General features: G+C 46.0%; 1 long non-coding RNA gene across 1 annotated transcript; it reads left to right on the plus strand.

The window, feature by feature from the left end:
- Positions 1-21,837: 21,837 nt before the first annotated feature.
- On the plus strand, positions 21,838-24,579 carry LOC139563206 (uncharacterized). Its single transcript, XR_011672506.1, has 3 exons — positions 21,838-22,579; positions 23,922-24,065; positions 24,192-24,579. It is a non-coding gene; the product is annotated as an uncharacterized lncRNA (long non-coding RNA).
- The last annotated feature ends 2,108 nt before the right edge of the window (positions 24,580-26,687 follow it).

The following is a 26,687-nucleotide window of genomic DNA, read 5'->3' on the forward strand; positions in this document are numbered from 1 at the left end:
TGGATCGGCGATGGCTAGAAGGCCGGTGACGTCAACCGCCGAACGCCGCCCGAACAAGCAGAGGGACCGACTTCGGCGGAAGTCGTGACAGTATTGTAATTAGATTGATGAGGATTTAAAAAAAATCCGTTTTAGAATAAGGCTCTTACGTAACAAAATTGTGGAAAAATGGAAGTGGTCTGAATACTTTCCGAACACAAACTGGGTTTGGTTTGTTATGATGAGAAGACAAGATAATCAGGCTTTGTCACTGAAAATCAAGTATTTGATAAAACTTCTCGGGCACCTGACTTTCAGAGTCGGTGGTGACTAAAACATAATGACGTTGATCAAACCCAATTCATTCTGTTGAAAAACCAAACAACAGGGTGAATATCTCACCTTTTGTTCAATTAGCTTTAACTCATTATCAAGGGTCACAGCATGATTGAAATGTGCTATAAAAAAACAGAAAATTTCCCTCTGAGTTTTAATGGCATCAGGGATCCATGGGGAGAGGAATTTAGAGTCAACAAACATCAGCCATGCACGACACATTAGAGGCTGAATATCAACACTCTTATGAAATAGACCTCCATTGTGGGTTCACAGTCATTTTGCAATTTGTTCTTAGTAATTAGCTATACCATTGCCGCACTCAGATGTTATTAATAATTATGTGAGTCAAAGGCCTACTATCAATGATGATGGACATGAAGGGGGAGGATGATTACTGTGGGCAAAGCATTATTATGATCACATTTTCACCACAGAGGTAAAATTAAGTCATTTCACACAGAAAATATGGCAAATATGCACACAACTTTGGTTTCAGCAGTGAAGTCCCTTTGGGTCTTGAAATTCACACTCTTACATAATACATTATTATATCCGTGACACTTCAATATATAATACTGTAATTTAAATTCTTAATGTGTGCTCAGTAATACCATAGAGGTTAAATGTCTTTGTTGACCCCCTATTGCATTTTTCATAGGCTTCCATCGAATGGTATATTAAATAGAATTGAATAGACACGGATGAAAAGCCATGACTTTTTTTCTCACTCTGGCAAAAGGGCTGATACTTGCTTCAGCAAATCAAAGGATTCTGAGCACATTCCCCACCCTTCACTCTCTCAATCTGAACACACACACTTCTACTGATTAATAAAATATCAAAGACACACACCTCACAGAAAAATCCCACAGGCTTTCTACTGAAAAGGGAGGGAAAAGGAAACTCCCACATGCAAACACGCTGTTTGATTGGATAATCCCAGGAAACGTACCTGCTCACTATTTCTATGCCTGCTCAAGCAATATGATCCAACTTCTATTTCATGGATCTAACTTCCACATTTTCCTGCATTTCCCCTGGAGTTTATTTGGAACTGTTATCCAAATCAATCTCGGTATCTGTTTATGTGTTCGACAACTCAAACAAACCAAAGCATCAATATTGCAGTGTCTTTGTGTCCACATAATGAACTCCAAAAATTGGTGATCAGTCAACCCCTAAGTGTCATTGTTATCGACATCCACAAATTCTACGTCTCTCCTGGCTTTGATGCGCTCACAGGACAGTCTTCTGCATCCTTTTAGACAGATAGTGTGAAGGAATTGGTCTTACGGTCTTATGAGAGCTTTGGAAAAACCCCAAGGTGTTTTGTCTGAATAATAACCGCTGTTGTTCTAACCCCCGAAGGGCCCCTCTTATCTACTCATGTGACCAGGCAGACCCAATCAAGCGCATTAGCCGCCTATTACAGATGGCATATGCTTCCTAAAAGTCCACCCTGCCATAATTATACCCGTGCAGGACAGCCTCCTGAGAGGAGGATAATCGGCGCTGATGAGATTATACATTCCCGTGGGGCATGTTGGGAAAGTGAGGGGATGACGGAGTCATGAAGCAGTTTACTTTTGGAGGAGAGTAGCTGGGTTTTGTGGAACGACTGCACCCCTCCACTGTCTAATGTGGAGTCCTCACTGTTGTTTTTACTAACGACACCTCATTTCATGAGATTTAATTGATATTTGCACAGTGTATGACTGTTGATCAAAACACAAACTTCTGTACATCTGATAGGGGTTGTTTGCTTGAAGTTGGTTTTCTGCCCTCACACTTAGCAGCCGTCTCTTTGGCTGCATTTACACAGGGAGCCCAATACTGACATTTTGCCACTAACTGGACTTTTGACCAGTCATATCAGATCTTTTGCAGAATCAGATCAGATGTTTGCCCATAATTGGGCAAAATATCAGAATTGGGCTGTCTGTGTAAAAGTAGCCTTTGAGTCAGAAGCTGAAAATAAGTCATGTTATTTTCATAAAACGATATTTACAGTATTGTTTTGATTTGTTACCTCACTTTCACCAAACAATTGCCTGTTTCAGAGAAACATAATTAAATCTCACATGCTGACACAGCTTCTCACATAAAATGGCAACTAATTCACAAATTAAAAACTCTGTAGCTTTTTTCAACAGTCTACAGCACATGATCTTAAAAACCAAGGAAAATAACAGGTCTCTGTGGTATTGTCCACATTTAGACACACACACCACCAGCATTCCTCTCAGAGGCAAACTATGTTTACCAATCAACTTTGAGTCAAGGTTGCATCAAGTGTTTTGACAGGAAATGTCAAAGTGAGACAAATGAAGCCTGGTCACGGACTGTTGGGCTGAGTATCCGCTGCTTGAACAGGGTTCATACTATTCTAGAAATGAAACTTCTGAAGTGATATCATTGTAAATTAATGTTGACCGTTTAATGAATAGAGGGAATGTCCTGACACAGAATGTGAAATATGTTGGTTTACATAGTTTGTACTGTCCATAAATGTGCTAAACCATCATATGATCTGAATTAGCAAACTGGAAGGAATTGTAACGTCAGGTGAATGATGGGTGTAGAGTCAGGCGCAGAGAGAGCAAAAGTTTACGGGAACAAAACGCTTTAATGTCCATATGAAACAGGAACAGGTATAAAGGGGTGACGCCAAAACACAGGCGTAACACACGACCCACAGACCACTGTTTAAAAATGAACTGGACAGCGAAAAACCCACCAACAAAGAATCCACACCCGAACGTAACATGAACACACAAAATAAGCCCGCACAAACACTAGCGGGCGAAACTAACCTAAATAGTACTCCTCCCAAAACCCCAACAAGAAACAGGTGAACCCAATTAGACATACATAAACGAAAAGGAAAAAAGGATCGGTGGCAGCTAGTAGACCGGCGACGACGACCACCGAGCGCCACCCGAACGGGAAGGGGAGTCACCTTCGGTAGTATTCGTGACAGTACCCCCCTCCTGACGCGCGGCCCCCGCAGCGCGCCGACACCGGCCTCGGGGACGACCCCGGGGGCGAGGTGCAGGGCGATCCGGCTGAAGGCGATGGAATTCCCTTAGTAGATCTGGATCCAATATATCCCCCACCGGGACCCAGCACCTCTCCTCCGGTCCGTACCCCTCCCAGTCCACGAGGTACTGCAGGCCCCTCACCCGGCGTCTGGAGTCCAGTATGGACCTTATCGTGTACGCCGGGGACCCCTCTATATCCAGAGGGGGCGGAGGGACCTCCGGAACCTCACCTTCCTGCATGGGACCAGCTACCACCGGCCTGAGGAGAGACACATGAAACGAGGGGTTAATACGATAATACGAAGGAAGTAACAATCGATAACACACCTCGTTTATTCTCCTCAGGACTTTAAATGGCCCTACACACTGCAGACCCAGCTTCCGGCAGGGCAGGCGGAGGGGCAGGTTTCGGGTCGAGAGCCAGACCCTGTCCCCCGGTGCAAATACGGGGGCCTCACTGCGGTGACGGTCAGCGCTCTTCTTCTGCCGTCCACTCGCCTGACGTAAAGACTCCTGGACGGCTCTCCAGGTCTCCTTAGAGCGCTGCACCCACTCCTCCACCGCAGGAGCTTCGGTCTGGCTCTGATGCCATGGTGCCAGAACCGACTGGTACCCCAACACACACTCAAATGGTGACATGTTAGTAGAGGAGTGGCTGAGTGAGTTCTGGGCAATCTCTGCCCAGGGGATGTATCTTGACCACTCCCCTGGCCGGTCCTGGCAATACGACCGTAGAAACCTACCCACCTCCTGGTTCACTCTCTCCACCTGCCCATTACTCTCCGGGTGATACCCCGAGGTAAGGCTGACCGAGACCCCCAGATGCTCCATAAACGCCTTCCATACTCTGGACGTGAACTGGGGACCCCGATCAGAAACGATATCCTCGGGCACCCCGTAGTGCCGGAAGACATGGGTAAATAGTGCCTCCGCAGTCTGCAGGGCCGTAGGGAGACCGGGCAACGGGATAAGACGGCAGGACTTAGAGAACCGATCCACAACGACCAGGATCGTGGTGTTCCCCTGAGACAAGGGAAGATCAGTAAGGAAATCCACCGATAGATGGGACCACGGCCGTTGTGGAACGGGGAGGGGTTGTAATTTCCCTCGTGGCAAATGTCTAGGAGCCTTACTCTGAGCGCACACCGAACAGGAGGAGACATAGAATCGCACGTCTCTCACCAAGGTAGGCCACCAGTACTTCCCTCTAAGACTTCGCACTGTCCTTGAAATACCCGGGTGACCTGACGAGGGTAGACTATGAGCCCATCGAATCAATTGATCACGAACAGCGAGCGGCACATACCTACGACCCTCCGGGCACTGTGGAGGCGCAGGTTCCGCCCTTAGTGCCCGCTCGATGTCCGTGTCCACCTCCCATACTACCAGTGCTACCAGCTTAGCCGCCGGAATGATGGGAGTAGGATCGATGGACCGGTCATCAGTGTCGTATAGTCAGGACAGCGCGTCGGCCTTAGTATTGAGGGAACCTGGTCGATACGAAATCGTAAAACGAAAACGGGCAAAGAACATGGACCACCTTGCCTGACGAGGATTCAGTCTCCTAGCTGATCGGATATACTCCAGATTCTGGTGGTCGGTCCAGATGAGAAAAGGGTGCTTAGCCCCCTCAAGCCAGTGTCTCCACACCTTCAGAGCCTTGACCATGGCCAACAACTCCCTATCCCCCACATCATAATTCCGCTCCGCTGGCCCGAGCTTCTTCGAAAAAAAAGCACAGGGGCGGAGCTTCGGTGGCGTACCCGAGCGCTGGGAGAGCACAGCCCCGACCCCAGCCTCGGATGCGTCCACCTCAACTATGAACGCCAAAGAGGGATCCGGATGCGCCAACACTGGCGCGTCGGTGAACAACGCCTTCAAACGACCAAAAGCTCTCTCCGCCTCTGCGGACCACTGCAAGCGCACCGGGCCCCCCTTCAGCAGTGAGGTAATAGGGGCCGCCACCTGACCAAAACCCCGGATAAACCTCCGGTAGTAATTGGCAAACCCTAAGAACCGCTGCACCTCCTTTACCGTGGTCGGAGTCGGCCAATTACGCACGGCTTTTACGCGGTCATCCTCCATTACCATCCCCGAGGTGGAAATGCGATAACCCAGGAAGGAAACGGCTCGTTTGGAAAACTCACATTTCTCCGCCTTCACGTACAGGTCATGCTCCAGCAGTCGCCCAAGAACCTTGCGCACCAGAGACACATGCTCAGCGCGTGTAGCGGAGTAGATCAAGATGTCGTCAATATACACCACTACACCCTGTCCGTGCAGGTCTCTGAGAATCTCATCAACAAAGGATTGAAAGATGGCTGGAGCATTTTTCAACCCGTACGGCATGACGAGGTACTCATAATGGCCAGATGTGGTACTAAACGCGGTTTTCCACTCATCTCCCTCCCGAATACGCACCAGATTATATGCGCTCCTGAGGTCCAATTTTGTGAAGAATCGCGCCCCGTGAAATGATTCCACCGCCGTAGCGATGAGAGGTAGTGGGTAACTAAAACCCACTGTGATGGAATTTAGACCTCGATAATCAATACACGGACGTAAACCACCCTCCTTTTTCTTCACAAAAAAGAAACTCGAGGAGGCGGGTGACATGGAGGGCCGAATGTACCCCTGTCCCAGAGCCTCCGTGATGTATGTCTCCATAGCCAACGTCTCCTCTTGGGACAACGGATACACGTGACTCCTGGGGAGTGCAGCGTTTACCTGGAGGTTTATCACGCAATCCCCCTGTCGATGGGGTGGTAATTGAGTCGCCTTCTTTTTACTGAAAGCGATTGCCAAATCGGCATATTCAGCGGGAATGCGCACGGTGGAAACCTGGTCTGGACTCTCCACCGTTGTCGCACCGATGGAAACTCCTACACACCTGCCTGAACACTCATCAGACCACCCCTGGAGAGCTCCCTGTCTCCACGAAATCTTAGGATTGTGAATGGCCAGCCAGGGAATTCCCAGCACCACCGGGAACGCAGGTGAATCGATAAGGAACAGACTAATCCGCTCCTTATGATTCCCCTGCGTAATCATCTCCAACGGAATAGTGGCCTCCCTGACCAGCCCTGACCCTAATGGTCGACTATCTAAGGAGTGCACAGGGAAGGGGGGTTCTACCTTAACTAACGGAATCCTCAACTTCTGAGCGAGTCCGCGATCTATAAAGTTCCCAGCTGCGCCTGAATCGACTAGCGCCTTATGCTGGAGAGAGGGAAAAAATTTAAGGAAACAAATTAACAAAAACATGTGACCAACAGGAAGCTCTGGGAGAGTGTGGTGCTGACTCACCTGAGGTGACCGAGGAGTGTTCTGCCTGCCCTCTCGACTCCCAGATGGACTCCTCCAGCACCGACCGGATGTGTGCCCTCTCCGGCCACAATGGGTACAGGAGGAGCCTCCTCCTCCGGTCTCCCTAGACGCAGCCCCTCCTAGCTCCATAGGAATGGGAGCGGGGGGGGCAGGAGGTGGAACTGACAGGACCCTCTCAGAACGTCCGCGAGCAGCCAGCAGATGGTCTAGCCGGATTGACATGTCGATTAGCTCATCCAAGCTGAGCGTCCCGACAAGCCAGCTCTCTGCGGACGTCCTCCCTTAGGCTACACCTGTAGTGGTCTATCAGGGCCCTGTCGTTCCACCCTGCTCCAGCAGCCAAGGTACGGAAATCCAGCGCAAAATCCTGCGCGCTCCTCGTCCCCTGCCGGAGATGGAACAACCTCTCACCCGCCGCTCGGCCATCCGGGGGATGATCAAATACAGCCCGGAAGCGACGGGTGAACTCCAGGTAGTGACCCCTCGCTGAGTCGGGTCCATTCCATACGGCGTTGGCCCACCCCAGGGCCCTACCCGACAGGCAGGAAACGAGGACACTCACGCTCTCCTCGTCCGAGGGAGCAGGCCGAATGGTGGCCAGGTAGAGATCAAGTTGGAGTAGGAATCCCTGGCACCCGGCCGCTGCTCCATCGTACTCCCTCGGAGGCGTGATGCGCAGGACGCTGGCACCGGCTCCCGCTGGAGGTGATGGTAATGTTGATGGTGGGAGGGTAGGTGGGGTAGTAGGGAGACCACTCCTCTCCCAACGGTCCATCCTCTCCATCATCTGATCCATTGCCGAACCAATGCGATGTAGGATGGACGTATGATGCAGGACTCTCTCCTCCATCGTGGGGAGAGGGGTGGTCGCTGCTCCTGCTGACTCCATAGTGAGGTGCGGGCTTCTGTAACGTCAGGTGAATGAGGGGTGTAGAGTCAGGCGCAGAGAGAGCAAAAGTTTACGGGAACAAAACGCTTTAATGTCCATATGAAACAGGAACAGGTATAAAGGGGTGACGCCAAAACACAGGCGTAACACACGACCCACAGACCACTGTTTAAAAATGAACTGGACAGCGAAAAACCCACCAACAAAGAATCCACACCCGAACGTAACATGAACACACAAAATAAGCCCGCACAAACACTAGCGGGCGAAACTAACCTAAATAGTACTCCTCCCAAAACCCCAACAAGAAACAGGTGAACCCAATTAGACATACATAAACGAAAAGGAAAAAAGGATCGGTGGCAGCGAGTAGACCGGCGACGACGACCGCCGAGCGCCACCCGAACGGGAAGGGGAGTCACCTTCGGTAGTATTCGTGACAGGAATAATATCATACTCAACAAATTGGTCCCATAGCTACTTTATGAGTCCCTTCAAAGGGACAGAATGTGCTGCAATAAATAAATAACAAGTCATTGAGCTCGACAGCAGTGCATCATTGTATCTGTGTGGAAGAGGTTTAAAAAAAAAAAGCACACCATCAAAGATATGCCAGCCTGTCAGCTTTCCTGGGGCTTTAACTGAACACTCTCTCGCCCCCTCTTCCTCCTACCTACCCCACAACACCTCTCCCTCCCCCATCAGAGGAAAGGGCCACAGTGCTCACGGCAGGGTCAGCTAACCCTGTGTTTATGCTGCCAGGGAAACAGCTTCCTCCCACCTCTAAATTAAAACATTGTTGGCACCTTCTGAGGGGCGCTTTACCCAGCTCTCTTCCCTCCACATGCTCTCCGTGACTCCCACCTGCCCCTGGGACAGACAGTCAGATGGGGCCTGGCGCTTAGCTAGCATACGAGACAAGCAGTGCCAGTGGAGGTCTTGCTAATTGATTCCTATACACATGGTAACTCATAATTTTTTTCACAGAACTCACAGAACAATGTAGTGGCATTCAGGAATAAATCCGCCACAGCGTATGGTATTTTTCTTCATTGAAACCACATTGTAAATGACTGAAGTTTAGAGTCAAGGTTAATTATGGGTGTAACAGCACTGTAATGATCACTGATGCAAAATATCTGTGTCATATTTTTTGTCATAGAATTATCTTCACTTGACAAAAACGCTGGTGGGAACTTCATCAATGAAAACCCAAGGACGCGCAACGTTGTCACTGCAAGTTTGCACACTTTTCCCTCGAGGCTAGCCTTTAACTACCTGTGGTTTTCATGAGCAATGGAGCTGATCACATTGGATCAATGTCTCAACAGTGGAGCTCTACAGTGGGATGAATCCCACAGGGGAACACTTGTACTTGAGTCTTTCCTGGCAGAGCTATAGCCTGAGGGCTTCTGGGTAAACGAAGGCCTTTCTCCCATACTGTACATCCAAATGAGAAGGCTGCACACGGAGCTGTGTGCTGTTCAAGTTCAAAACTCATGAGCTCCAGACACAAAGTGAAGCTGTCGTAACTGTTATATAATTGCACATGGAGTCGGCCCTCTGTTCATCCATGAGGAGGGGATGGGAGGTTTGGTAGCTTGGCCTAAGGCTCTCAGCTAAGGTAATGAGGAGTGAGGGACCGCCAGTGGACTACTCACAATGATAGCGTGTTTATGTTTCCTTCATTTGGCTTGATCAGTACGTAACAGGATGTAGTGTAATACATCGCTTCCGATTACAGGGGGGAGACGGGCATACAAAAATGTCATCCTTACTGGCAAAATTACAAGTTGCAATAGAATTACATGAAGTATGAGGAGGGAGCTCACTGCGTCCAATATTCTTTCTTTACAGGAGTCCAAAGTCATTTTGTAAGAACTCAATTCCATGATGTCTTATCTACTTACTCTGTAATGTGTTTCCCAGGCCTAGCAGTGACCGTTGTGGGCTCATGAGACATCACTGTACATTGAATCCGCAAGCGGTTTCACCCAGAATTGATAGTAAATCTACCACAATCGCTACACGATCAATACGGAGTTAAATGGCCAGTACTGGCTGCAGTCTCAGTGATGACAGTGGGGGTGGGGTGGTTATTGAAGCAGGTTCAGAGATGGGGACAGACACAAACTAAATACCCTGCTGAAATAATAGCCTCCTCCTACAACCACGCAGCCTAATCTCTGACTTGCTCTGGAGGTTTTTGATTTGATCACGTCCAGTACTGTATAAACAGAGGCGACCAGGCCAACCCCTTCCTCTGATGTTGGTGGGGTGCGAAGATAATAGTTATTTTTCTGTTATTATCATAAGTCATGTCGAGTGTATGACCCCAAAAGACAGATGAAAGGAGTCTCACTGTGTATACACAGATACTTTGCACTGATATGTGTTACAAGGCAATCTTCACTCTGTTACATACGGTGCATTCTGAAAGTACTCAGACCCCTTGACTTTTCCCACATTTTGTTACGTTACAGCCTTATTCTAAAATTGATTCAATTACATTTTTTCCTGGTCAATCTACACACAATACTCCATAATGACAAAGCGAAAAGTTTTACGATTTTTTTGCAAATGTATAAAAAATAAAAACATAAATACCTTATTTGCATAAGTATTCAGACCTTTTGCTATGAGACTCGTAATTGAGCGCAGGTGCATCCTGTTTCCATTAATCATCCTTGAGAGGTTTCTACAACTTGATTGGAGTCCACCTGTGGTAAATTCAATTGATTGGACATGATTTGGAAAGGCACATACCTGTCTATATAAGGTCCCACAGTCAACAGTGCATGTCAGAGCAGAAACCAAGCCATGAGGTGGAAGGAATTGTCCTGAGCTCCGAGACAGGATCGTGTCGTCAAGGCACAGATCTGGGGAAGGGTACCAAAATTCTACAGCATTGAAGGTCCCCAAGAACACAGTGGCCTCCATCGTTCTTAAATGGAAGAAGTTTGGAACCATCAAGAGTCTTCCTAGAGCTGGCCATCTGGCCAAACTGAGCAATCGGGGGAGGTGGCCATTGGTCAGGGAAGTGACCAACAACCCGATGGCCACACTGAGCTCCGGAGTTCCTCTGTGGAGATGGGAGAACTTTCCAGAAGGACAATCATCTCTGCAGCACTCCACTAATCAGGCCAGATGGAAGCCACTCCTCAGTAAAAGGCACATGACAGCTTCTTGGAGTTTGCCAAAAGGCACCTAAATGACTCTCAGACAATGAGAAACAACATTCTGCAACATTCTGAAACCAAGATTGATTGTGGAGGAAATCTGGCACCATCTCTACGGTGAAACATGGTGGTGGCAGCATCATGCTGTGGATATGTTTTTTAGCAGCATGGACTGGGAGACTAGTCAGGATCGAGGGAAAGATGAACGGAGAAAAGTACAGAGAGATACTTGATGAAAACCTGCTCCAGAGCGCTCAGGACCTCAGACTGGGGCAAAGGTTCACCTTCCAACAGGTCAACAACTCTAATCCAAGACAACCCAGGAGTGGCATCGGGACAAGACTCTGAATGTCCTTGAGTGCCCAGCCAGAGCCCGGACTTGAACCCGATCGAACATCTCTGGAGAGACCTGAAAATAGCTGTGCAGTGACACTCCCCATCCAATCTGACAGAGCTTGAGAGGATCTGCAGAGAAGAATGGGAGAAACTCCCCAAATACAGGTGTGTAACGGCTGTCGCTCTCCTCATCCTCGGATGAGGTGAGGAGAGAAGGATCTTCTGACCAAAATGCGGAGTCAGGGAAATAAGCCATCTTTATTACAAAATAGACGTCGACTAAACAAAACAAAAACACTTTCAAAACTTACAAAATAACAAAACGTAACGAACGGAACCTGAACATAAACTTACATAGACAAACGTAAACTCACGAACAGGAACGTTACATCAAAACACACGAACAGCCAAACAGCTCCGAAAGTGAATAACATCGACAACGACGAAGATATCACAGGAGACAATCACCCACAAACAAACAGTGAGAATGCCCTACCTAAATATGACTCTTGATTAGAGGAAAACGCAAACCACCTGCCTCTAATCAAGAGCCATACCAGGCAAACCAAAAACAACATAGAAACAGATAACATAGACTGCCCACCCAAAACACATGCCCTGACCAAAACACATAAAAACAACATAAAACAGGTCAGGACTGTTACAGTACCCCCCCCTCAAGATGCGCACGCCGAGCGCACAAGCACAAAGTCCAGGGGAGGGTCCGGGTGGGCAGTTGACCACGGTGGTGGTTCCGGCTCAGGACGCTGTCCCCATACCACCATAGTCACTCCCCTCTTCTGTCTACCCCTTCTAATGACCACCCTAACACTACCCTCCCCTAAATAAACAGCTAGCACCGGGACAAGGGGCAGCACCGGGACAAGGGGTAGCACCGGGACAAGGGGCAGCACTAGAACAAGGGGCAGCACCTGGATAAGGACCATCACCGGAATAAGGGGCAGCACCGGGACAAGGGGCAGCACCGGGACAAGGGGCAGCACCGGGACAAGGGGCAGCACCGGGACAAGGGGCAGCACCGGGACAAGGGGCAGCACCGGGACAAGGGGCAGCACCGGGACAAGGGGCAGCACCGGGACAAGGGGCAGATCCCGGCTGAAGGACTCTGGCAGGTCCTGTTTGGACGGCTCTGGCAGGTCCATGCAGGCTGACGGCTCTCGACGCTCATGGCAGACTGACGGCTCTCTACGCTCATGGCAGGCTGAAGGCTCTCGACGCTCATGGCAGGCTGACGGCTCCCGACGCTCATGGCAGGCTGACGGCTCTCGACGCTCATGGCAGGCTGACGGCTCTCGACGCTCATGGCAGGCTGACGGCTCTCGACGCTCATGGCGCTCTGACGGCTCTGGCTGCTCATGGCTCTCTAACGGCTCTGGCTGCTCATGGCTCACTGACGGCTCTGGCTGCTCATGGCTCACTGACGGCTCTGGCTGCTCATGGCTCTCTGACGGCTCTGGCTGCTCATGGCTCGCTGGCGGCTCTGGCAGATCCTGTCTGATTGGCGGCTCTGGCAGATCCTGTCTGGTTGGCGGCTCTGGCAGATCCTGTCTGGTTGGCGGCTCTGGCAGATCCTGTCTGGTTGGCGGCTCTGGCAGATCCTGTCTGGTTGGCGGCTCTGGCAGATCCTGTCTGGCGGGCGGCTCTAGCGGCTCCTGTCTGGCTGACGGCTCTAGCGGCTCCTGTCTGGCGGATGGCTCTGTAGGCTCATGGCAGACGGGCGGCTTTGCAGGCTCATGGCAGACGGGCGGCTTTGCAGGCTCCTGGCAGACGGATGGCTCAGATGGCGCTGGGGAGACGGATGGCTCAGATGGCGCTGGGGAGACGGATGGCTCAGATGGCGCTGGGGAGACGGATGGCTCAGATGGCGCTGGGGAGACGGATGGCTCAGATGGCGCTGGGGAGACGGATGGCTCTGGCCGGATACGGCGCACTGTAGACCTGGTGCGTGGTGCCGGAACTGGAGGCACCGGGCTAATGATAAGCACCTTCCTACTAGTGCGTGGAGCAGGGACAGGGCACACTGAACTCTCAAAGCGTACTCTATACCTGGTGCGTGGTACCGGCACTGGTGGCACCTGGCTGAGGGCACGCACCTCAGGACTAGTACGGGGAGAAGTGACAGTGTGTACAGGACTTAGGAGACGCACAGGTGGCTTAGTGCGTGGGGCCGGAACTGGAGGCACTGAACTGGATACACGCACTATAGGGAGAGTGCGTGGAGGAGGAACAGGGCTCTGGAAATGCACTGGTAGCCTAGTGCGTAATGTAGGCACTGTAGGTACTAGGCTGGGGCGGGGAGGTGGCGCTGGAAATACCGGACCGTGCAGGCGTACTGGCTCTCTTGAGCATTGAGCTTGCCCAACCTTACCTGGTTGAATACTCCCGGTTGCCCGACCAGTGCGGGGAGGTGGAATAACCCGCACCGGGCTATGTAGGCGAACCGGGGAAACCATGCGTAAGGCAGGTGCCATGTATGCCGGCCCGAGGAGACGCACTGGAGACCAGACGCGTTGAGCCGGCCTCATGACACCTGGCTCAATACTCAATCTAGCCCTACCAGTGCGGGGAGGTGGAATAACCCGCACTGGGCTATGCACTCGTACAGGAGACACCGTGCGCTCTACTGCGTAACACGGCGCCTGCCCGTACTCCCGCTCTCCACGGTAAGCCTGGGAAGTGGGCGCAGGTCTCCTACCTGCCCTTGGCCCACTACCCTTTAGCCCCCCCCCCAAGAAATTTTTGGGAGTTACTCACGGGCTTTTTTGGCTTCCGTGCCAGACGCGTTCCCTCATAGCTCCGGTTCCTCTCCCAGGTAGCCTCTGCTCTCCTCAATGCCTCCACCTGTTCCCATGGGAGGCGATCCCTCCCAGCCAGGATCTCCTCCCAAGTGTAGCAACCCTTTCCATCCAAAACATCGTCCCATGTCCATTGCTCCTTGTTTTTCTCCTGTCCCTTACTCCGTTTATTTTTCCCTTGCCGCTTGGTCTTAGCGTGGTGGGTGATTCTGTAACGGCTGTCGCTCTCCTCATCCTCGGATGAGGTGAGGAGAGAAGGATCTTCTGACCAAAATGCGGAGTCAGGGAAATAAGCCATCTTTATTACAAAATAGACGTCGACTAAACAAAACAAAAACACTTTCAAAACTTACAAAATAACAAAACGTAACGAACGGAACCTGAACATAAACTTACATAGACAAACGTAAACTCACGAACAGGAACGTTACATCAAAACACACGAACAGCCAAACAGCTCCGAAAGTGAATAACATCGACAACGACGAAGATATCACAGGAGACAATCACCCACAAACAAACAGTGAGAATGCCCTACCTAAATATGACTCTTGATTAGAGGAAAACGCAAACCACCTGCCTCTAATCAAGAGCCATACCAGGCAAACCAAAAACAACATAGAAACAGATAACATAGACTGCCCACCCAAAACACATGCCCTGACCAAAACACATAAAAACAACATAAAACAGGTCAGGACTGTTACAAGGTGTGCCGAGCTTGTAGCGTCGTACCCAAGAAGACTCGAGGCTGTAATTGCCAAAGGTGCTTCAACAAAGTACTGAGGAAATTGTCTGAATACCTATGTAAATGTGATATTTCAGTTTTTTTTTCTATACATTTAAAAAAAACTGTTTTGCTTTGTCATTATGGAGTATTGTGTGTAGATTAATGAGAATTATTTTTTTTTTAATCCATTTTAGAATAAGGCTATAATGTTACAAAATGTAGAAAAAGTCAAAGGGTCTGAATACCTTCCGAATGCACTGTACATAAATTATTATTTAGTGCAGATGCAGTGTTTATATATTTTTAAAAGTATCATGATCGTATACACAACATTAACAAAACTGATACTAGTACCTGTCAACAATCTTTCCTGAATTTATGCTTTTGGGAACGTTTCATTTAAACCACTCTAACCCATGAAACAGTGTGTGTCTGATTTGAAACCGACACCCATTTGAAGCTGTACGAACGTGTTTAACCTGCTGAAACAGATTGCAGGTATGAGACTCTTCAACGAGACCGATGGGCATGGCAGCGGAAAAAGCTCTTCGTAAGAACTACTCCTTGTGAGTGTCCTTCCATAGATATTTCCTCTCAAAAGAGTCCACTTCATCTGGAGATGATGCGTGGACAGTGAAACGAACATGAAATCCATCCTATTGGGCTACTACTGACATTAATCTAGCTAATCACTCCCAAATGTCTGAGAACTAAAAAAAGAGGACCTATTTTTTGTATGTGTTTACATTTTAGAGTTGAGTGAATCATGTATTTTAACGGTTCCTTGGGTTTTCACCTAGAAAGAACTGTACAGTATGATTACAGTATGGTTGTATGGTTATATGGGTTGCGTGAGGCTAAGAGGGGAGACTTGAATCAATGGGCCATGAGGTGTGCAAATTACCCCCATTACTGTTTGATGTAGCTCATTAGCCCACAATGCATCTGATTAAAATCACATTATGTAGTAAAAAGACCCCTCCCCTTTTCCAGATGTTTTTGTACTGTGTCCTGAGCTCTGCAACTGGATCCTGGACTTCCTGACGGGCGCTGACTGCTTCTGCTTATTATCTATCCTGTTGCCTAGTTTCTTTACCCCTACCTATATGTACAGTACATATCTACCTCAATTACCTCATACCCCTGCACATCGACTCTGTATTAATTTCCCATGCATATAGCCAAAGTATTATTACTCATTGTGAATTTATTCTCTCTGCATTATTGGGAAGGGCCCCTAAGTAAGCATTTCACTGTTCGCCTACACCTGTTATTTACGAAGTATGTGACAAATAACAGTTGATTTGATTTGAGAGGACAATGCAGACGAAAATCGGTCCGAGGATGTAGAGATGAAGCTCATTTGGGATGTGCTACATTTCTCAGACTTTCACTTCTTGTTACCAAAATCAACAACAAAGAAGTTCTGAAAGACACTTTAAAGATGTATTTACTCAACACATTATAAACAAATGATTACCTTCTCAACTCTCCAGGAAAAGCCTGTCAGCGAAAAAGGAAACTGAGAGAGATGCTATGTTGATCTAATTGCGCAGAAGCAGGGAGGTAGAGCAATCAGTGCAGGACACAGTTTGTATTTGCTCTGCTTTTTTGTTGGCTTCCCACAAGGATTACTGGGTCATTAGCTCCCATAATCCCTCTGTGTCAACGTTGTCTCAAATTGGCCTATTTGAACCGTGACACATCTGACAAACAGAAGAGAAGATGTGAAAACACAGACTCTATGTCAAAACAACTTGTGATGGGTGGTGGGAGATGAAGGGCTAGCTTTAAGGGAGCAGATCTGATCTATGAACAGATCTTCTGGGAACTGTAATATGCTAACCACCAAATCAAGTATCTATGATACAAAGAAACAGACCCCATACCACTGGCTACATTATTAGCCATTGGAAATTGCATTGGAGGTAGTTCTACTGTATGCTGGTGATACTCAGAAACCTAAAGCAGTATTGACATCATAGACTAACATGTTACTGTAGAGAAGCTACGCAACAATTAACCTTATCCTCCTAAGCCACAGTATCTCATGATTTCTCTCTACAAGCAATATGCCATAGATGTGACCTTTAAAAGGCCTGTTTGAATTTTTAGCTGTCAATCAATATTTGGATAAATAATCGATATTCTCTATTTTTGCATCCGTTTGTCCTCTCACTACATGTGGGGCACACTGGATGTCGTAGTGATTGAGCAAGACGCACAATGGTAATACCTGCACGTATTGTGGCATTTAGTCTTTTCAGAGAGTTCATATTTTTTTCATATGTGTTTATTGTGGGTTTGCTGCTGTAGTTCTGAAGGTTGTTTCAAACTGAAAGGTTTCCTCTGTGAATTAAGATGTGCTGCTGCTGTAAGGGTGCCGGTTGTTCCACAACAGATAGTACATCCTCTTCATCATTTATTACTCAGGCCTAGTGTTCGTTCAAAAGACAAAATATGTGTTCATAAAAGGGAACTGCTGCTACCTCGCTGTCCAGCCAAGGGAATTGAGGAGCAAACTGAAGTGCAGAGGAAATTCAGCAACACTTGGAAGACATTGGAAGTTGATAAAAGAGCTTCTTTGTTATTAAAACTAAAACCAATGTGTTTCGGCCCTTGGCTTTCATCAGGGTTTTCATGTGCAAGAATTTCCTCTCGCACAAAGAAAAATATCTAGGATAGAGAGAGCTTTCACATGATTTAGCACTAGGGCCTTGAGTCTGATGCTAGCAGCAAGCAACCAGGAACCAGTACAGAGAGATAAGCACTGTGATGACAGGAGAGAATTTAGAGATACCACAGACAGCAGTATTCTGAATGATTGGATAGTTGACTCAGTGATTTCGAGAGAAATTATACCGTAAACATATGTGCTTTATCTAACAAACGATTCTTGATGTTGAAAATGAAATGTTGATGCCGGTTCAGGATCTTTTTTTCCCTGTCCCAGAAATAGCTGAGCAAATTTTACCAGTAGCTTGAAAGAAGGCACAAAATGAACCATTACGTCAACAACCTTAAAATAGCTTGCACTGACAAAGTGTGAGCCATTTATTTGAGAAGAATTTATTTTCTTGCCAATGGTTGTAGTAAAGTACTGTAAAAGAACAGTACCAAAAGAGGGGGTATTATCTATAACTAAAATACTGAGATAAACTATCGTCAAACCAGTTCTATTCGTGTGCATTGGGTTTGAATGAAAGGTGGTATAAAATAAATAAAAACCTGTGAAAGTCCTTGATATGAAGACATGAGTGCTTTGACATTTCCTTCCCAAAGAAATTCAGCCGGGGTCAGTGTGAAAAGGTGAAGAATACTTATCTGAAAGGTCTATGAAGCCTTAAACGAACTTCATAAAGCACGATATTTACTGAACATTTTGATGGTGTTGCAGAAAAGGCCACCAGTATTTCAGTGCCCTTTATACCCTATAACTTTATATATCTGCCCTTTAGGTCTTATATCTCTACCTTTTACCACTTTCTCACCCTCCCGTGTGTCCTGCACTTTTAGAAAAACGGGTAAAAATATGACAGAAGAGCCCTTTATGGTTCTAGGGGTAGAACCTTTTTCCTAGTGTGACTGTATATGAAGTGCAAACAAATTATTATAATTATCAGCAATTATGTATATGGTGTCAAAAGTTTAATTTAAATGGGAATGACGTTATCAAGGACTTCTTGTTGCGTTGACCTTTACCTGTTGTATGTGGGACTTTGTAACTGTGGGTATCATAAGTATTCGTCCCCTTGGATTTCCTCGCATTTTGTTATGTTACAAAGCGGGATTAACGGTAATAAAAAATCTAACACTAATATACCTTGATTAAATAAGTATTCACCCCATGTGTCAATACATGTTAGAGACAACTTTGGCATTGATTACAGCTATGAGTCTTCTTGGGTTAGTCTCTAAGAGCTTGCCTTGTCTGGATTGTGCAATATTTGCCCATTATTCTTTTTTTAATTCTTCAAGCTCTGTCAAGGTATTGGGGGTCATGGCTACACAGCAATTTTGAAGTCTTGCAATAGATTTTCAGATTTGTATGTGACCTGATGTTGTGAGGCCGATTGGACATACTGCCAAATCTGGTAAAACGACCTTGGAGGCTGCTTATGATAGAGTAATGAACATTCAATTCTCTGGCAACAGCTCTAGTGGACATTCCTGCAGTCAGCATGCCAATTTCACACTCCTTCAAAACTAAAGACATCTTGGTATTGTGTTGTGTGACAAAACTGCACATTTTAGAGTGGTCTTTTATTTCCCCCAGCACAAGGTGCACCTGTGTAATGATCATGCTGTTTAATCAGCTTCTTGATATGCCACACCTGTCAGTTGCATGGATTATCTTTGCAAATGAGAAATGCTCAGTAACAGGGATGTGAACAAATTTGTGCACAAAATAATATTTTTGTGTGTATGGAACATTTCTAGGATCTTTTTTTTCCAGCTCATGAAACATGGGACCAACACTTTACACGTGTAACCATGCCAGCCCAGGATTTCCACATCGGGCTTAGTTACCGCGAGATCGTCTGAGACCAGCCACCTGGACAGCTGATGAAACTGAGGAGTATAAATAAAGCCCTTTTGTGGGGAAAAACTCATTCTGATTCGCTGGGCATCACTCCCCAGTCATGTGAAATCCATAGTTTAGAGGGGCCTAATTTATTATTTCAATTGACTGAATTCCTTATATATTCCTTATATATAACTCATTAAAATCGTTGAAATTGTTGCATGTTGCGTTGATATTTTTGTTCAGTATAGTTGAATCTGTGCTTGAAATTCAATACTTGAATGAGGGACCTTACAGATGTTGTATATATGGGGAAAGAGAAAGGGGGAGTCAATCCCTATTATTTCACACAGAGTGAGTCCATGTCATTTATTTTGTGATTTGTTAAGCCAAATTTGACTCCTGAACTACAGTAATTTAGGCTTGCCTGAACAATGGTGGGTGATCACTTTAAGGGAGAAATGATCTACTTGATGCATAAGGTTATCTGACACCGAACGTTGTACGTTTGACTCAGTGACACAATGTTGTTTTGTGAAAAACATGGATATATTGACATGACGCAATTGCTTCATTGATGCCCTGTCTTAGTTTGCCACTAAAATGGCTCAACTGCATCATTAAATTATTATCCTTCAAAGTTACGAAACAAAAGATTACATTCCCAGATGTCTTATTATATTACAGGACAGAAGCTTATGTTCTCATTCTATAAATCATTCCTTGAATAAATCAGATACTAGCTGCGGCAGATAGATACTAGCTGCGGCAGACAGATACTAGCTGCGGCAGACAGATACTAGCTGCGGCAGACAGATACTAGCTGCGGCAGACAGATACTAGCTGCGGCAGATAGATACTAGCTGCGGCAGACAGATACTAGCTGCGGCAGACAGATACTAGCTGCGGCAGACAGATACTAGCTGCGGCAGACAGATACTAGCTGCGGCAGACAGATACTAGCTGCGGAAGACAGATACTAGCTGCGGCAGATAGATACTAGCTGCGGCAGATAGATACTAGCTGCGGCAGACAGATACTAGCTGCGGCAGACAGATACTAGCTGCGGCAGACAGATACTAGCTGCGGCAGATATATACTAGCTGCGGAAGAGTTTTTGCAAGGTCCTTTGCAGACTGCTTTTCATTAGACTGTGCCTCTGATGCATTGCATCGTTATTTGGAGAGAAAAAAAAGCCGCCCAGCTTAACTGGATCGAGACGGTCCGTGTTCTGTGCCTCGCAGCTTTAAACCCTCTTCCTTCCCTTAAGCACACACAGGTAATTTATTCTCTCCTCCATGTAAGCATATGGCTTATACATAATGGTTTCTGTCTGATAATGATAAATATTTTATAAACGTATAGTGAAAAAAACGAAATGCTAATCAACTCAAGTGGAATTTCTACATGTTGTGCCTCCGGAATGTAATGTTACAAAACCCTATGACAACAAAATAGAACATCTGATAAAATCTGGTTTTCCGTATAATCCAAACGTGGTGTGGATTGGTCAGGCAAGAGCCTTTGACAGCAGGTTAAAGATAATGAATTATGTATTGATTAATCATAATTAAGTCAGAATTACACTGAAGGAGGTTGACCGCATGGGGCGTTATGGATGGACACTAACACCCCGGTGTTAAGTCTGTAAGGAAATGGCGTTAAGCTTTATGAGGTCATTCACCCAGAAAAGAGAGAACCATGGCTCAGTTATCTAGGATGGGGAGATTTCCTGCATCACGACACAGGTCAACAAACACATAAAGATACCACATGGACCAAGGTGGAAACTATGTGAGATGAGCTAGTTCATGTAGCCTGGAGGACAGTGCCTTTTGTCCATCCATTCTTCAACTACCACTCACCCCTCTATGTCTCAGTCCATTTGCTTTCTCTACCTCCGTCTCCTCCTCCGCTCCTCTCTGTGAACCTGCCCTAGAGCTGTCCTGTCATAGGCTATGTGGGTGAGTGGCAGTGTGGTAGATACGCTACATCTGCCCAATACAATCAATTTCCATGGTTATATCCTTGTGTAAATGTTGGAGTTGGCTGGAATCTGAATCCTATAACATCTCTTTAATGTTCAGTTACTGACAAAGGATAGGTTGTCATATTTCAATACATATTACATGGGCATATTCTTAATTCCAACCTCTATAATTGTATTTATTCATGTTCCTCCTTTCGCAGTCCCTTGCAACATAGTGATGTGCCACAACACTGTCATGTTCCTTTTCTCTCGTGTTTCACCCAATGATATTATATCAAATACACCTTTCACGAGAGTACACCTTTCACGAGAGAAGGTCCCCTACTCCCCAGCCATTGTGGGACCTACCCACCTGCTATGCTTCACTTCAGTACATAGCAGTAGAGGCTCCCCCGAGGAGGAAGGGGATGACCATTCCTCTCAGTGAAATTTCATAAAAACAAAAATGGTGAAACATATACAAAATATATTCATATGTCACCAAATAATTGATTAAAATACACTGTTTTGCAATGAAGGTCTACAGTAACTTCAACAGCACTGTCTGGGGTAGCACCATAGTGTAGCTATATTGACTTCAATACAAAACTTGAATGAACTGACATGTTGTCCATACAATCATAGAATTAGGATCAGAGAACGAAGTTAGTGTGTTGAACTGGGATTGCGCTACAGAGCATTATGGGGGTTCTATGTGTTGAGACGCTTGGTGACATTGTTGGATAGTTGAGCATTTTGCGGATATTATTCAATTCAAATGAGTTTTTTCAAATTACAGGAGACGGAGAAGGTATATTATAAATTGTTTTCAGAACTTTATTTTTGTGTCCAGTTAGTGCATGTTATTTAAATTTGCCTTGCTAACTTTAGTAGCTACCAGGGAGTGTGCAGTTTTCTCTGCCAGAATGGCCAATGCTGAATAACCTCTTTCATTCTCTGGGGCACACGGAAAAGGTGTGAATTAAAAGCGAGGGTCGACCTCTGCCTGAGATCAGTTTCATGGCGAAGAATGAAAAAGTGAGGGCATTCAATACCAACTGGTATCAAAAGTATAGCTGGTTAACAGGGAGCCTTTCACCAAGCCGCCTGTATTGTTGGCTTTGCCTGCTTTTTGGAAAGTCTGAGCCTTGGTCGAAAGGTGGGTACAGTGACCTGAAGAACATCGATCCTTCAGTTAAACGGCAAAACAAAAGCAGGGAGCAAATGCCCAAATCAGATACAAGCTTCTGGGAAAAAGCTACATCGATTATGATGAAGGTCTGCGTATTCAAACTGCGCAACACAACGAGCAAGTAAGACGAAACAGGGATGTTCTCAAGCGGCTTATCAACACCACTGCGTTTTGGGGCATGCAATAATGAGCTTTTAGAGGACACGACGAGAAAGTTTCCGCCAACAAGGGCAACTAACTACAAGGAGCTTGCAGAGGTAATTGCACGTAACGATCCTTTACCAGCTGAGCATATCGAACTTTCGACAGTATTTTCTGGGATGTCGAAAACAATTCCGAATGATTTGATCGCATCATCCATTAAAAGTAAAATTAAAGAGAGAGGTTGACTTAGCGCATTTTCCCACGCTTTTCCAGGCTTTACACTTTCCTCTGATATTTATTTAGCAAAGATGATAACACATAATCACTCAGGACAGACAAGTAAAAACTCCTGACATAAGTGTTGCAGCACCCTAGGCTACACTTAAACATTATAAATCTGACATCTCACAAACAAGACTATTTTTCAGTCTGATCAACTGTATTCTACTAATAAGAGGAGCTGCATACAGCCTATGCACCCAGGCCATCTGGTCAGGGTAAACTAATTGGTAACGTTATGTATTTATAGTCCATTTGTGTGTCAGTAGAAAATGTGAATGTGATCAAAGTTAGTTTATATTCAAAATTGGGCTGGCTAGAGTGCCTATACGTTTTTAATCAAATTATTAACTGGAATTCATCAATAAACATAGTAGTGATGACTGATGTGTTTAAATGTTTTAGAAGGCCTACAGTTGCATAGGTCTGCATGACGCAAACATGCGTAAAGCAAGCTCAGCCCTGTGAGTTCTATTGTCTATCAGTTGTTGTCTATGTGTCTGGGTAGAATAAACCCCCCTCCGAATCTAGTCTAAATATAATGTATATGAACAAATAAGAACAAAAGGTAGATGCAGTCTGACAGTGTTTTCATCCCCCGGGCCAGGAGTGTTTTTCAGGAGTTAAAAAAAAGAAACATGTGACTGGTTTAACTGGTCCCATCATAGCCCGTAGAAAACCTTTTTACAACTGATTAATCACAGTCATACCTTTTTTATATGACCTTTATTTAACTAGGCAAGTCAGATGAGAACAATTTCTTATTTACAATGACGGTCTACCCCGGCCAACGGGACCTCTAGCTCTGAGATGCAGTGCCTTAGACTGCAGCGCCACTCGGGAGCCCAAAAGGGTATAGGGTTCAGAGTTTTCCTAGTTAGGTTAAAATATAATGAAAAACTCCAGGCCCCAGGGGATAAAAATTGCCCCACCGCTCTGGGACCTATGGTGCCACCAGTCTGCTTGCAGTTGTCAGTGATCATCAGGTATGTGGATGGTCAGGGCTTTATTCAGGAACGTTTCTTGGGCTACTTTGATGTGTCAAGTGGGCGAGATGCGCAGTCTGTGTTTGATTCCATGAATTTTGAGATGTCGGAGTTTAACGTCATAGAGAAACTCGTCCAAACCTACGATGGCGCAGCTGTAATGGAATGTATCTGCTATTTCTATTTACAGCTAAGTCCCCTCCTGTTCCCTGATTAAGCAGTGATGACCACTCCACTCCACTACCTTTGTCAACTTTCTCCTGACATGAACTGAAGCCTCGTCTCATGTGCCCGCTCATCCACTGGCACATTGAATGTTTCCCCTCCAAGCACTGTGAGAACCCCTATTCATTTTCTCTCATTACTGTATGTAGAGTCAATCACTTACACAATCACATTACAACACATCAATGATTTTACTCCTTGCTTGGACTAACTCATTCTTATCTCTTTTGTCTAGCTGTGTAGTGTGTTGTGTTATTGTTCTGGGTCTTCCCAGTCAAATCTTGTACTGCACTGGTCAAGCCTCTGAACACCTCAACTCATGCCTGATACCCTCATTCAATCACGGCTGTGATCCCTTCCCAACACTGTAAGGAGCCCTCTCATTCCCATTCCCCATAATATTGTACTATACATGTCTTTATTAAATGCTTTAGGTTAAAATAATTAGTCTTTGATGACATTTTGAAACACACTTTGTGGTCTCCGTGCGTTCCGCTCCTATGCCGTGGGTCTCACCAGCCTCCACTGGTACATAGTATACTCTACTACCCCAGTTGTTGCACAACAACCTGTATTTCTTCAGCACAAAAATTCTATGTAGTAAATGTAATACATTATTATGATTTGTGCTTTGTGTCCTTTTATTATGTACCGTAATTCATACAACAATAAAGCACACCTATTACATCAAAATCACACTACTTGAAGCTAGAGGGAAGATTTACACTAATTTTAAAAAGCAGATTAAAAAAAGCTTGAATGCATATGAGAGAGAGAAAGATAACGGCCCTTACTCTCAATAGACCATTAACAATCAATCTCACCAAAACCTCAGTGTTCTGTGATAGTTCATGCATTGGAAAGATAATAATGATTCAGGGGATCATTATGAGATGGCTTTGCTCGATCATATTGTTCTGCTCCTAGTTGTGTGAGGACAATGAAAATGAATCAGGAACAATCCCTGACTAGTTCTGGTGCTCAACTTCCCCTGTAGTAGTAAGGGTAGATATTTAGTGGGGTAGCTTTAACAGCGTTAATTATTCTACCAGGAACAACGTAGCTGCAGCAGGTGTGCGTGTTTGTTTGTTTCCAGGACAAACTCCACACCCATTTAAAAGTCCTAATGATTAAAAAATGTGCCCCAATTTAACCAAAAGGGGAGCATTTAGGAGCCAACATCCAAATTTCATAGGAAGACAATGGAGACAAAGGGATGGGGCCGACCGATATTTTTGTTGCAACAGTTAATTCATTATGAGGAGATCTGTGGCTAAAAGACAGTCAAGCACTTTGTCTCCATAGTCTTCCATTGAAATTTGGATGTTGGCCTAATTCGTTATTTGCCCATTTGCAGGTTGCATGCGTTACTTGAGCCTGTGGTGATGCATGATTATACGCTTGAACTCATTAAAGATAAGACACACATCGATAACTAAAGTAGTGCAAGTACCTGGTGTCTTTGTAGACACACCAAGTGAAGAGTTCACCCGAACGTCCCCAGGCCCCACTTATGGAGTGGTGGAGTATGGGTAATGGCTTCTTTTTTCCATACCACCTCTGAGGACACCCATCATCCACCCTGCTACCCTCTCTCCTGAACGGTAGGTGCCCTCCTAGAACTGCCTCACCAAATTGGATTAATTAAAAGCATTGCTTTGAAGTGCCAGCCTCTTATTCACAGGAGACATGGCAGGGGGGCATGCAGAAATTGTAATGGGAGTGGAGAGACCATGGGTGGGGTGATAAGAGGGAGGAAAGAGAGCATCTGTGGAACAGGGGGGGAGGGGAAGGAAGAGGGCAAGGGAGGGAGAAGAACAACTTGAAGAGGGAGAGCAACAGAGGAAGGGGGCAAACAAAGAGCGAGGAAATAAGTGGGAGGCCTTTCTCTCTTCTAAAAACTTCTTACTTTGTGGCAGTATTTCCCCAGAGCACATGGCATACAGTTAACCACATCGACTCCCTCACTGAAGCCTCTCCTCGTCAAGAACATTGAGCAGCCATTGCAGATGGACCGCAACTCAGAGTTGGTCTCCAGGGAGAAAGTTTTGGGTCTGGAAGATGGCTACTGCAACAAGACTGGTGTAACTTGAGCTTCAGCATCCAATTAGTTCCGCCACCTATCTGACTCAATATCCTGATGATTGCGCTGGATCAGAGGCTAGTCTGTGTAGGTGCTTATGAGGGAGTATCCATTCACAGAGGAGCATACTGTAGTTATGTAAGTTCTCTGCCTCCTGCACCTCAGCAACATTCACAGTGGCAAAGGGAGGGATTGTATGGGGAATCAGACTGGCTAGGCCAGGTCCTATCCTCAGTCATTTCCAACAGCACTCTCCATGGTAATTTATAAAGTTAAGTGCAATGCTTTCATCAATTTCCCAGGTCTAGTTTCCATCCATTTACACCGTTGTGTAATCCTACCAGTTGATATAGAGGCACGGCTTTGTTTGTTTGTTTTCCCGCTACCTCTTTGCACCGGTCTGAATCTTCATCTCTAGTGTAAACGCATACACCCTCAGTTGTTCAGGTGGGCAAACACTAGATAAAGCTCGACCTCTTCAAACCCCCAGGGTGTCCATGTGTCAGATCATTGTGGGACCTTTTGGTCAGATCTGATACAGCAGAGCAGCGACTGTGAGTAATCCAACGATTCGGTTGATTTTATATCTTCCCCTGAGTAGTTATCAAGAAAGTATGAATAATTCAGCAGAATATAAATAGTTATCCT

Source organism: Salvelinus alpinus, chromosome 33, assembly GCF_045679555.1.
Source record: "Salvelinus alpinus chromosome 33, SLU_Salpinus.1, whole genome shotgun sequence".
NCBI lineage: Eukaryota > Metazoa > Chordata > Actinopteri > Salmoniformes > Salmonidae > Salvelinus > Salvelinus alpinus.